The sequence below is a fragment of the Mastigoproctus giganteus genome, chromosome 5 (genome assembly GCF_048544385.1).
Source record: "Mastigoproctus giganteus isolate SK-2022 chromosome 5, ASM4854438v1, whole genome shotgun sequence".
Classification (NCBI taxonomy): Eukaryota; Metazoa; Arthropoda; class Arachnida; order Uropygi; family Thelyphonidae; genus Mastigoproctus; species Mastigoproctus giganteus.
In genome coordinates this window covers 34,627,515-34,640,885 of record NC_143579.1, presented here as the reverse complement: position 1 = coordinate 34,640,885, position 13,371 = coordinate 34,627,515, and the positions used below count along the sequence as shown (strand labels likewise).

The window sequence follows — 13,371 nt, the reverse complement described above, 5'->3', positions numbered from 1 at the left end:
TAATGACATTGTTCAGAAAATTATATTTACTTTATAGTGGTAACGATTAATTTTAAAACAAATTTGATATTAAATTAACATTGTAATTGTACGTTATATACAGCTTGACCTACATTTCATTTAATTTCTGTAATTGTTATTATAATTTGTTTAGCTTTTACAATATATTTTTACATTAAATTATTTACATTTCTGATGTAAATAAAGCTCAAATTTTATGATAGTTCTGGTGATTTGGTCCAGATTTCGTCCATAATTTGGCTTCTGTATGTTTTATTTTCTCTAAACTTATTTGGATCTATACAGAAGGTGTTGGATCATGTTACACGGGAACATTTCTTTTAAGGAGTCCAGGGTAGTGAGCTTCATCCTAAGTGGACATTTCCTGCTCTGGTGGTTTCTATTGCTTGCTTTCTGAAGTGAGATAATATCCTCTATCGATGAGATACGATGAGATACGATGAGATGAAGTGAGATAATATCGTCTATCGATGGGGCATCAATCTGACGGGTTAGCAGCTTAGAGTATGTGGACAGATTTATTTTGAGAACAGTGAGCTACCAGGGGGTCATGCCTAGATTGACAAGAAGAACAGATTTCGAAATGGTGAACGGGTTCCCTCCCAGACGATTCAGCCACCGCAGAATCCAGTATTCCATCGTCGGGAATCTGTTACGCAGAGAGGCATGTGCTGAGGACCAGATTTTAGATGCATATAAAGGTATAGGAGTAAGACACTTATCAATGTATTGACAAATCAGATTGACGTTGTGGCAGCATACGAGCTCCTAACGGTTGATCCAGAATGCAGCATAGGTCTTCTTCTTTGGCTTTAGGAAGTGATCTTTGAAATTTAAGTCTTCATCCCACTTTAGCCCAAGGTCATTAGAATTGTATAGTTGGAGTCGGGCTAGCTGTAAATAATCTATTAATTGTTGAATTTGATTGGAGGTTTGATTATTAATTTCTTGAATCTGTTTAGCGTCTTTTGAAATAATAAAAAAAATTAAATCATCGGCGAAGCAGCAGCAATTTGGATGTGCTGCAAGTTCTAGTAGAATTGCAAAGTGTGTGTGTGTGTGTGTGTGTGTGTGTGTGTGTGTGTGTGTGTGTGTGTGTGTGTGTGTGTGTGTGTGTGTGTGTGTGTGTGGTATCGCTGGTGGCTCCTAGGCATTTGCCCGTCTCCGCCTTGTTCATCTGTGTTGGTGCAGTACCTCTGCAGAGCGGGCCCGAAAAAGTGTTAGCGCTCGTGTGTCAGCCTAAAGAGGGTGGTCGACATCACCCCACCCTGGTTGGTTGGTTGGTTGGTTGGTTATTAGGAGTTTTATGGCGCATCAGCATCTAAGGCTACTGTGCGCCAATCCCACCCTGAGGTATCCCCCTCGTTGCACAGATAGTTTTTTTTTTTTGGTGAGATCCATTTTCTATAATTGGCGCCTCTGCAGCCAGGTGGGAAGGAGTAGCACATACTTCTTGATTAGACCGGGGTTCGAGCCCGTGACCACCAAATACAGAGGATGCGGAAAGGTCAGGAAATGACCACCGCATATCCCGGAGCAATATGGCCTTAGTTGCTAATGCTCCAAAAAACAAACAATTTTTATAATTAACTCTCTCCGCTGGAGTAAAGACTCCAGAATACTTACTATTTGGTTTGATGTCTTGAAATATTCTTTTATGATGTATAAAAGAGTAGGAATTGACACAGTATCGTAAGCAGATTTAATATCGAAAAAGATAATGTCCATTTGAGCTCTGTCATTCAGGACTTTTTGTGCTCTGAACAGAGTATCGAGGAGATTTGAGGTAGTGGACCTGTGGTGTAGGACTGTGTGGAGGTAAGGTGGTCGGTAAAAAAAACAGTGTTGGATAATTACTGGATGTATTAGTTTTTCAAAAATTTTAATAAAGTACATCCTATGGCAATTGGACGGAAGTCTTTAGCAGCCTTGGGGTTTCCAATTTTAGGAACTGATTTAACATAATAAAATTCCAGAGTTCAGGTATGGCGCCTGTCTTTAGAATCTTCCGGAAGATGTTAAGGAGGAGATTCACAATGAATACAGAGCACACCTTGACCATAAAGAGTGCAAAGCCGTCTGGTCCAGTTGTAGCTCAATGACGTGATAAATGGCAGGCCATTTATCACGTCAATGAGCTGTTGCTTAGTAAATAGTGTGTCCTTGGACAATTCCTAGATTTCGATTGCCTGTTTTAACCACAACGTCTGGTGCAAGAATAACTCTTATCGAAAATCGGTAATATCAAGCACCTTTTCCATCTCGACACAATGTTTTGGTTGATCATGCGGATGGTATTTGAGACATCAAGGTTAAGATTCTCTAATTTTTTTACAGTTCCCTGTGCCGTGTGATAAAATGTCACAATGTAAACTATTAAAAGAGAGAACATAAATAATTAAATTAAAAAGCAGACTTTCGTTCTTAATGTAGATTTTACTGTATTACACCGCTATGCGAAAGTTGACTCAAGAAGTTTGACATAATAAAATTCCAGAGTTCAGGTATGGCGCCTGTCTTTGTAATCTTTCGAAAGATGTTAAGGAGGAGATCCGCAATGTACACAGAGCACACCTTGACCATAAAGATTGGAAAGCCGTCAGGTCCAGTTGTAGCCTTGTTGGGCAGGCAATTTATCACGTCAGTGAGCTATTGCTTAGTAAATAGTGTGTCCTTGGACAATTCCTAGATTTCGATTGCCTGTTTTAACCACAATCTGGTGCAAGTATAACTCTTATCGGTAATATCAAGCAGCTTTTCCATCTTGACACAATGTCTTGGTTGATCATGCGGATGGTATTTGAGACATCAAGGTTAAGCTTCTCTAATTTTTTTACAGTTCCCTGTGCCGTGTGATAAAATGTCACAATGTAAACTATTAAAAGAGAGAGCAGAAATAATTAAATTAAAAAGCAGACTTTGGTTCTTCATGTAGATTTTACTGTATTACACCGCTACTCGAAAGGTGACTAAAGAAGTTAGTTAATGAACGCAGTTAATTATATTTCAGGCGCGTGAACAAATACAAAAATTCATAATTTATAACAAAATAAATTAACCCATCAACATGAAAATTTGTTACAAAGATTTTTTAAGTACTATAAGTAACGGTATAGTTTAGGGCTAAAGCCTCAGGTTATGAAAAGAGTTTAACTAATGTATAAGTTAGTGCAATTGAATCATTTCAGTACTAGGCAACTACTTAAATAGTTATAAATCGGCATCATGAAGTATATCTGGGTAACTAATTGTGAATTCCTTCACAATTAGTTACCCAGATATTGCACAACCTCCAATAAGTAATGCTTCACCATAGGAGAAGACTATTGTTACTTATTCTCAGCGGTACCATAACCCATACGGCACCGTTTCGGAGCTTATTGACTTCTCATCAGTGGATGGGTAGTGCAATATCATGGCAACTCATTTTTTTGTTATTATTTTTTTAATTTTATTTCTTTCTTTTTTATTATTATTTTTAAAATTTTATTTCATTTCTTTCTTTTTTATTATTATTATTATTTTTATTTCATTTCTTTATTATTATTATTTTTTATTTCATTTCTTTTTTATTATTATTATTATTATTTTTTTATTTCTTTCTTTTTTTAATTAATTAATTTATTTTATTATTATTATTTATTATTTTTTTTAAAACTTGGTCTCCGCTCAGGAAGCTGAGGCGGAGACTAGCCAGAGAATTATGGGCAGCCTGGCTACCTCCTAGTGGTGTGTGCGGGCAACGTGGGTTTCCACCGGGGACCTGCTGTTTGTTTGTTTGTTGTTTGTTACTTTGGTTTTTAGGAGCATTAGCAACTAAGGCCAAATTGCTTCGGGAATATGCGGTGGTCATTCCCTTGACCTTTCCGCATCCTCTGTATTTGGTGATGACGGGCTCGAACCCCGGTCTAATCAAGAAGCGTGTGCTACGCACTGCTGCTCCTTCCCACCTGGCTACGGAGGCGCCACAGGGGCCCTGCGGCCAAATGCCAAGACTCACAACAGAACCCAACACAATACTACACATCCAACACACAACACTTTTCTGGCATCTACAGTAGTACTGTATTTCTGCACAGTGCACATATGGTGCAGATGTGGGAAATCATAGGTGGCGCCTGACCCTAACACTATGCACACTATGTGAAGGTATTCACAATATGAGATATACTTAATAATGCCAATTTATAACTATTTAAGTAGTTGGCTATGTACTGAAATGATACAATTGCACTAACTTGTACATTAGTTAAACTCTTTACATAACCTGAGGCTTTAGCCCTAAACTATGCCATAATATAAATTACCCCACACGGTCAGGCATCTCTCATATTGTGGATTTATACTTCGCAACTGGGTTGTCATCATTGCAACACCAGGGTACCTGCCCACCCACTGATGAGGAGCCAATAAACTCCGAAACGGTGCTGTCTGAGAAAGGGGCTGATGGCCACGGAGTTTTCGAGAATAGGTAACAACAATCTTCTTTACTGGGGAAGCGTTGCCTATTCGAGGAATTTATGAGTGGTGTGAGTTGAAGGAGTAAGTGTCCCTTTCTTCCTTCGACGGCATTTCTTCCTCTTCCTCTCCTACTATTACTTTCTACATCTTTTTTGCTTTCCTAAGTCTAATATGGATAGAATGAGGATAACAGAGATCTTTATTCCATACCATATTTCAAACGGTGCCGTATGGTTGAGGGTGTCCACTGAGAATAAGTAACAATAGTCTTCTCCTATGGTGCAGCGTTACTTATTCGAGGTAGTGCAATATCATGGCAAAACTTTTTCAAAAATGAATATGTAAAATCAAAAAGACGATCATGTCTAACTGACCTACATTTACATGACTTTTTTAAGAATTGGAATTACTGTAGTATTTTAAAATCCGATATTACGAGACTTAGTCGCACTCTACAACCACATTCATTGCATTAATTATAATTTTGCTGTATTACTAACTGTATTTTTGTGATTAATACAAAATAAGTAATAATTAATTTTGTTCTATTACTGACTGTATTTTTGTGATTAGTGCAATAAATAAGTAATAATTAAAATTTGATATAAACAAACTGGTATATTTCATATTACATATCCATCGATTTATTTTTGAATTTGTAGATATAGGTAGGTATAAAATTTGGTTCTCTGCATAACATTAAAGTTATGCCGAGAATGTAGTTTTCAGTAATTAGGAATTTTCTTCGGCACACCAAATATTCCAAAAATTCATATGTCACCCGCTTCTCTAATAGTTTGGGGATCCCTGTTCTAGAGTAATACACAGATATACTTTCATTTATATGGCCAGATTTCTATTTGTCTGCTTTTAATAAATTTTGAGATGTGTGGACGAATCTTTTTATATGAACCGAATATAAAATTTCATAAAAATCTGTCCACTGGGAGTCCCTCTGTATCATGCGGACTGACGGACAGACAGTCAGATATGGCAAATACAATAGGCGCTTATGCATATGTGTGAAAGCCCCTAAGAAGGGACAATTTATAGGTGAAACAGGGGGGAAAAATAATAGAAAGGTGCTGCATCCATGTTGTTTTTTGTGTGATGTTAATAGCGTAATTGGCGTATTATTTCTATTAAAGACAACCCAACAGTAATCGCTGACAGCATGCGCCATTTTAACAATATTAAAATAGAAAAATAAATATACATTAGCGTACCATACTACGCAATGTATTTTTGTCAAGTAAAACATGGGTGTTTAGATGACGTCACATGGAGGAAAACATGACGCAAATTTCACAGAATTAAACAAACTGTATGTTCAAGAGAGGAATTTTTTACATAAAGGAGTCTTGAAAGGTACGTGCCCTTGTAATGCTTCTGTCTTCTCAGCAGTCGGAGAGACGGCCTAATGTTATTTATGTCCTCTACGAACCTGATGGTGTCAATAGGTAAGGACGGTACTGCCGCCAACATGGGCAGGCGGATATACTTGAGACATGTAAATAGCCTTGATGGAAAACTCCAGGTCACCAATACAGAACGTTTAGAATTATTCTACTTCCATCATTCCGTATTCTCTAACCTGTTAGTATATGTTTCTTGATAGTGTTCGCATTTTGTGTTCAATGACAGAAAATTGCTCGCACTCGGAGACTTTCCCAGGAAGGTCATCTTCATTTTGCCCTAGTAACTTTTGTCTTTCTAGTGAATACAAATGACTTTAAAATGACTGCATTGTCTAAGATTAGCTTCTTGATTATTAAATTGGGTTATTAGGATTTTGTGAGACTGGACAAAAAATATTGCCTTGAATTTTTAAAGATAATATATGCAAATTTCAGCAGTGGGATATTGTTTTCAAGACAGTGGGTAAAGGCGTTAGATATATAGGGCGCTAATATAAAGTAAATTCTTTCAATTCTGCTTCTTATATAAAGACAGGACTATATATATATATATATTCTTTTTAACAATCAGTGGGCTTCTGAAACACTGTTTATTGGGCTGCAATTTGGGAAAGACTTCCTTACATTCGGATCGTTGACCGTAATAGTCAAATCTACACTGTTAGACAAAAGTTAAGGCCTCCAGGTTGCTTTTTGTAAATAGAAAAAAATGTTCTTGTTTATACTCCGGAACGACCACCAGGTCAGTGAAGTTTACAATAAATCATCAATACAAACGTTAATCGTAGTCAGCAGTCACTGAGTTGAACCCCGGTTCACTCAAAGAGCCCGTACAAATGTATTCTCTCTCGTGACCACTCGGCTCCTTGACTTTGTTCACATAAATTAAGCAACCGATGCAAATATGCATATCTTTGTGATGTGTAAATTTGAGTGGTTTTAAATAAAGCAATCTGACCGCTCCACTCAGTCCGATTGTGCATGAAGGGCAAACACATTGGCCGCCTAGCCAAGTGGCCAAGTTAGAGATCCATAAGTACACGCGCTTTCAGAGACCGCGACTCAAGCCTGTATTACTACTAAACGCAGTGTTTGTTTCTTGTATTCTCTTTATCCTGAACTCTCTGACCGTGTGGTCGTCCTTGAGTATAAACAGCAAATTTATTTTTTTATTTTTATCTAAGTAATGTTTCATGGTCATTAGTATAGACCCCTTATGAGATTCGTTACAGTTTCAAGCTGTGTAGGAGGGAACGGCTAATTATAGGCGGATTAAGCACGGGTGTTTAATGTTTACCCAAATGTCATATCTTGATTTTTATTGATTTAAGTATGACCAATATCTGACCATAACTGTTTCACATTAGCATTAGTAGAGACATATGATGCAAGAAAACAAGCTTATATAGCATCAGCCAAAAAAAAAAAAAAAAAAAAAACCTTTCCATTTCACCCATCCATTCACTCCAAAAGTCTATCCAGTTTCTCCTTTAATTTATTTAAGCTATCAACTTCCACAACGACAGCTGGGAGTTTGTTCCAGCAATCAACTACCCCCTGGCGAAAGGCAAATTGTGGCACATCTATTCGACAACTGTCTTTCCTCAATTTCAGTTTATGCCCCCTCAGGCTTGTAATCTGAGCAAGAGGAAGAATACCATCAGAATTAAGCCTACTAAATCCATTCAAAGCCGAATACGCTTCAATCAGATCACCTCGCAGGTGCCAGTCTGCAGACGCTGCAATTTACAGAACCAAGCCTTTCTTCGTAAGAGCATCCTTTTGTTTCCCTCACCAATCTTGTTGCCCTTCTCTGTACTCGTTCTAGCAACTCTACATTCTTCCTAAAATGTGGCTTCCAGACCTGTACGCAGTACTCGAGGTGTGGCCTTACCATTGTCTTATACAAGGGAATAATCGCCTCCTTATCCCTACTAGCAAAATTCATTCCTGTATATCATTGACAAGACCCCATGATCTGCCTGGCAACCTGCCTGCACTACTCAGAAAACTTCATATCTAACTGCAAAATTACCTCCCGGTCTCTTTCATTCTCTACTACGCTTAGTGTAACACCACATAGTTGGTACATTTCTCTGGGGTTACTGCTACCCATATGCAGTACTTTGCATTTTTCAATGTTAAACTTCAGTTGCCACTTCTCAGCCCATTTGCTCAACTTTTCTAGATCCAGTTGCAGTAGCATACTGTCATTAACAACCCTGCCAACCTCTGTATCATCTGCAAATTTTCGACATTAAGGCTGATATATCTTCATCAATATCATTGATAAATATTCAAAACAACAATAGATCCAACACCGAACCTTTGGGGACACCACTATTTACATTAGTCCAAAAGAGCAGTGTCCATTAATTACGACTCTGTCTTCTCCCCCACTCAAGCATCCTTTTAGACGACACAGGTAGATGACAGTTAAGTAACTCTCTCTCTTCCAACTTTGCAGTGGCATCAGTATGGAATATCGCTTGCTCCATTTCGTAAGTTGCAGTAGAGAGGACGTATGAGATGCATTTGAAAAGTTCATGCATACAGGGTTTATTTGAGGAGTCTGGTAATATGTTAGTTTTCAACATAGTCCTCCTTTGGAGTCAATACACTTTTGCTCCTGTTATTGCTATAGTACGGGTTTAGAAGCATCAGCGATTAAGGCCATTTTTTTTATGAAAACCCAAAAAGAGAAGTATTAGAACCTCTATTACTTAGTACTGTGCTTCGGTTGGAGGTTGAGAAGACGAAAGAAGATATTTGTTGACATTAGATTTGAACTTCTGTACACTGTAATTTTCAGGAAATACGTATGCAGGAAGGTTGTTCTAGAAAACGGCAGTTGAATGAATAAACGAGGAAGAGGAAAAGTTGGTTCTGTGAGTTTAAAGTTAAACAGTAAATGGATGTTGGCTTTGAAAGAGAGTACGGGAATTATAGTAGGCAATTCAGAAGAACAGTGCCCATGGAAGTATATGTAGAAAAGGCATGCAGCAGAAACAGCACGTCTATGAGACGGCGAGTGGAGAGTCTGTTAGAGATGAGTCATTAATTAAGCTAACTGCCCGCTTCTGGATAGAATATAGAAGCCTGAGGGAGGTTTTGGAGGCACCGCCCCAAATGTGGGAACAATGTTCCATGGTAGGGCGGATTTGCGATTTGTACAGAGTGAACAGCTGTTTCGAAGAAAAGTAATGCCGAGAGCGAAAGAGAAAACCAAGTTTTTTAGATGCAGAGGAAGAAATATTTCTAATGTGCTTGTGCCAAGAGAGATTAGAAGTCAGAGTAATCCCCAAAAGAAATGTGTCATTTTGCCTAGAAATCAGTGTCACCAAAGATAAGCATAGGAGCAGAAGAATCATTTTTACGAGATATAAGACAAGACTGAGTTTTAGAAGGATTGAAATCAACTAAGTTTTCTTTGCCTCACTGGAGAATTACCTGGAGATCGGCGTTTAAGGAATTGGTAGCAGATATTCGAGAAGTTGTAAGCTGATTGAGCAGGACAAGGTTTCTCAAAATGGAAAGTGGAATGCAATGTGTTATCATCTGCAAAACTATGGATAGGATTTCCAGTCAATGGAAGGTCATTAATATACAAGAGGAAAAGAGCGGGGGAAAGAACTGAACCTTGTGGAACACCAGCATTAGTGGAGAAGTTAGAAGACAGAGAGCCTTCTACCATCACCCTCAGTGAACGATCAGAGAGAAAAATGGATAATAAATAACAAAAAACAGTTGGAAAACCATAAGGTGGAAGCTTGTTTAGAAGACCTTTATGCCAAACACGATCGAAAGCCTTTGAGATGTCAAGAGCAACTGCTTGTGTTTCACCGAACTTTTCCATTGAATTTGTCCATAAATGGGTAACATAAGCCAGAATATCACCAGTGGATCGACACTGACGGAATACATACTGGCGATCGTTGATCAGATGGAAGGTTTCTAGGTAGTTTAAGAGTTGGCGGTTAATTGAGTTCTCCATTACTTTAGAAAGAGTAGAATTGATTGCAGTGGGACGATAATTGGATGGGAGGGATTTGTTACCCTTTTTAGAAACTGGCTGGATATGAGCAAATTTCCAAGCAGAAGGAAAAACATGTTTGGAATAAGAAAGTGAAAAAAGTTCGGCAAAGAACAGGAGTAAGTTCAGGAGCACAGGTTTTCAGAACAAGTGGAGAAATACAATCAGGACCTAGAGCTGTCTGAGCATCAAGTTTCCTCAAATCCTTTTGATGGAAGACCACAGGAGGCATTGAATGAAGCGTGTTGGGAATGTTGGAAGGTGTTTTACCAAGATCATTAATACATTGAAGAAAATTGGGATGCCGGCAGGTCAGCTTTAATCCTTGGCTGAAGTGACAACAGAACCATCTGGGTTTGATAGAGGTAGGGATAGAGATGGGCAAAAGTTGCGGCCAATAGCTTTGGCAAGAGACCAGAATGTTGGGCTACCATTGGGGCAAGAAGCAAGTTTTCTACTCTTAGCCTGTTCAAAATCTAGTTTGGACTGATTAATAACTGCTGTTTATAATTGTTGCGAGCTTTTGTGTAGGCTGAAAATGAAACTGAAGAATTGGAAACAAGCCAATTACGATATGCAACATTCTTCTCTTGAGCAGCCTTAGAACATTTATTGGAAAACCAAGGTTTAGATAAAGGAGGAGATTTTAGTGTGGAGTGTGGAATAATGGATTCCATTCCTACAAGAATAATTTCACTGACACGATCTGTGCAAACATTAACATCAGAAGTTTTGAAACAGTAATCTGACCAAGAAAAAGAAGAAAAGAAATCTCGCAGGTCATCCCATTTCGCATTCTTGTAATGCTAAACAACACGAGGTTGGGAATAGCCATGAGATAAAGGTTCCACTGGAGATGAGACAATCACCAAGTTGTGATCTGAGGTGCCTAAAGGACCACTCACTTCGACCGTGTACTTAGAAGGGTTGTTTTTGAGAAAAAAGGTCAAGCGTGTTGGCTGTATGGTTAGGATTGTCCGATATTCTTCTAGGTAAATGAACAATCTGTGCGAGGTAGAATTGCAAAAACCTCAGCATTTCGACCAGCTGGGTCGGTGTGGCTAGAAAACGGAAGCCAACTGGAGTTGTGAACATTAAAATCACTGAGGAAAATTACCTCACTGTTAGCAAATTTGGACTGGAGAAAGTTAAGTTGCAAATAGGGGAAATCATGGGGTTTGGCAGGCTGCAAGTGGAAATGGACATCGTTGAGATTAGAACTGAGACCACGTATATTTGTGAAATGAACTAGGAATTGTTTGGGAGGTTTTGATCTTTTCGCAAATAAGCTTGCTCCATTAGTTTGACTATTCATGATGTATTCAGTAGTAAGAAAAGGTGGCAGGTGGAACATAATCGGTGTCTTTCCTCCTATGATCTCCCTTTTTCCCATCTCACTATGCGAGTTGCTCGTCTTTGGACCCTTTCAGATGAGGTCTCCATACTTGAACACAGTATTCCAAATGTTGTATAACAGTTGCCTTATAAAGTGGGACTATGACCTCTCTATCTCTACAGGATAATGTTTGATAAATCATCAGTAGGACACCATTGGGTTTCCTGGTTGTCTGTTTACACTGCTCATAAAACTGCTCGTATTATATCTGTCCATAAAACTGCCCGTATTATAACTACTAGATCCCTTTCTTCCTCTGTTTTTAATTTAACCCCACTAAGTGTGTAATTTCTTTTGGGTTTGCTGTTCCCCAAGTGTGAGTGAGACCTTGCATTAAAACATAGCTGCCACTTTTCTGAATATTCTTGTTCAAGTCATCCTGAAATACCAATCTTTACGTCGGCTGCAAATTTTGACATCAAGACTTCTATCCCATCATCGATGTCGTTTATGAAAATCAGAAACAAGAGTGAAAAAATATTTAATAGCAAAATTAAAATTAGTTTTAATATTGATGATTGAAAAATACATAAGTTCAAACACTTCTTCTTTTGGGGATCTCTAGTTTGTAGATGACTGGATGTGTTTCTTCAGTTGCAGCCTCATCTTCAAACTTTTTTTACAATATTATCAACTTCTGATGCAAGTAGACGGCTGTTATTTTGGTCACAATTGCATAAAAATATGCCAGCTTCATTGTCTATAGAACCAGGTTGAACAGGTGTCCTAATGCCTTTGGAAGTTATAGCCTGTTTTCCAATCCCAGATATAAACTCCTCCAGAAACCATAATATTTTCAGAATTTATCCCTAAACAGTTGACAATTGCACACTGTGACCTGATATATTTTGTACAAATTTTCCACCTGGACACATTCACTGTTTGATATTGTCTGGTGCTCCTGATGCAAACATATACACTGAAGAAAAAACCAATAATGCTCGAACACTTTTTTATGATAAGGTGGAATGACTGGTTTTTCCAGCACGATGTCCCAGAGATGAATAGTGCAGCCATGACTGCCTTTAAGAATCTGTGGTTCAGAACTTTGGCATTGTACACTTGCTACAGTGTTTGTGAGTGAATATTTGCCTTTGTTCTCAGATCCCAAACCCTGGAAGAAAAATCTCTTCCATTTGTAACTAGAATATCTGTTGTCGGATGTAAAGATAAAGCAGAAACACAACTTAGATGACCATGATAATGACGAATCACCTTGTATTCCAGATCCAAACATTTCACTTGTTTATCTTCTCCACAAGAAAATAAATAAGGTTGCCTTGAACTTATTGCAGGACCTCTCACTGCACTAATATGTCCATTAAGTGATAACTTTAGTTTTACACTTGCCAAGACTCAAATTTTTATAATTCGATCATTAGATCCCGTTGCAATTCCATTGCATTAAAAAATTTAGGTGCATCAGCAACTTAGGCCATATTTCTCCGCATATAATGTGTCTGTAAATTGCCTGTGTTCTGTAGTCGGTTTGCTGGACGAAAAACCAGAGTTTCCAAAAGAAAAACCATGCTACTGTCGCTTGAGACCGACTACTTCAGCTACGTTGTAAAAAAGGGGTCCCATAAAAATTCCTCTCGTAGTTGAAGGGATTCGAACCCAGGTCTTTTCTACCCGGTGTGGGAGGACTGTGATTATACGAACTGTGCTATGCACGAGGGCATTGTAGGATGACCTCTGTCTCAGGAGGATTGAAGATAAAGACGAAATTTACAATAAACATGAGGAAGCACTTGGGATCCCCGTGGCGATATGCCTATTTTGATTCACTATGTTGAAACAAGATTTCCGCCACTCCAATTATAATTGTATGTCCTGATTTGGACCAGATTTGCAGTACATGTGAGGATAAAGGGGGTGGTCTTGGGATATTCTTATAAAGGTACCTTTATTTCAATCTGCCATCTTGAAATAGCCGTCATTAATCGTTATGCTGAAATAAATGGGAAGTAGCCTCTGTTAGGTATACTTGGAAATTTTGTTATTATTACTCACTAGAACTCCGTATGTGATATTTTTACGTA

At 38.3% G+C, this 13,371-nt stretch overlaps 1 pseudogene; it reads right to left on the bottom strand.

The window, feature by feature from the left end:
* Positions 1 to 11,864: 11,864 nt before the first annotated feature.
* LOC150085298 (uncharacterized) lies at positions 11,865 to 12,734 on the bottom strand (annotated as a pseudogene).
* Positions 12,735 to 13,371: the final 637 nt, after the last annotated feature.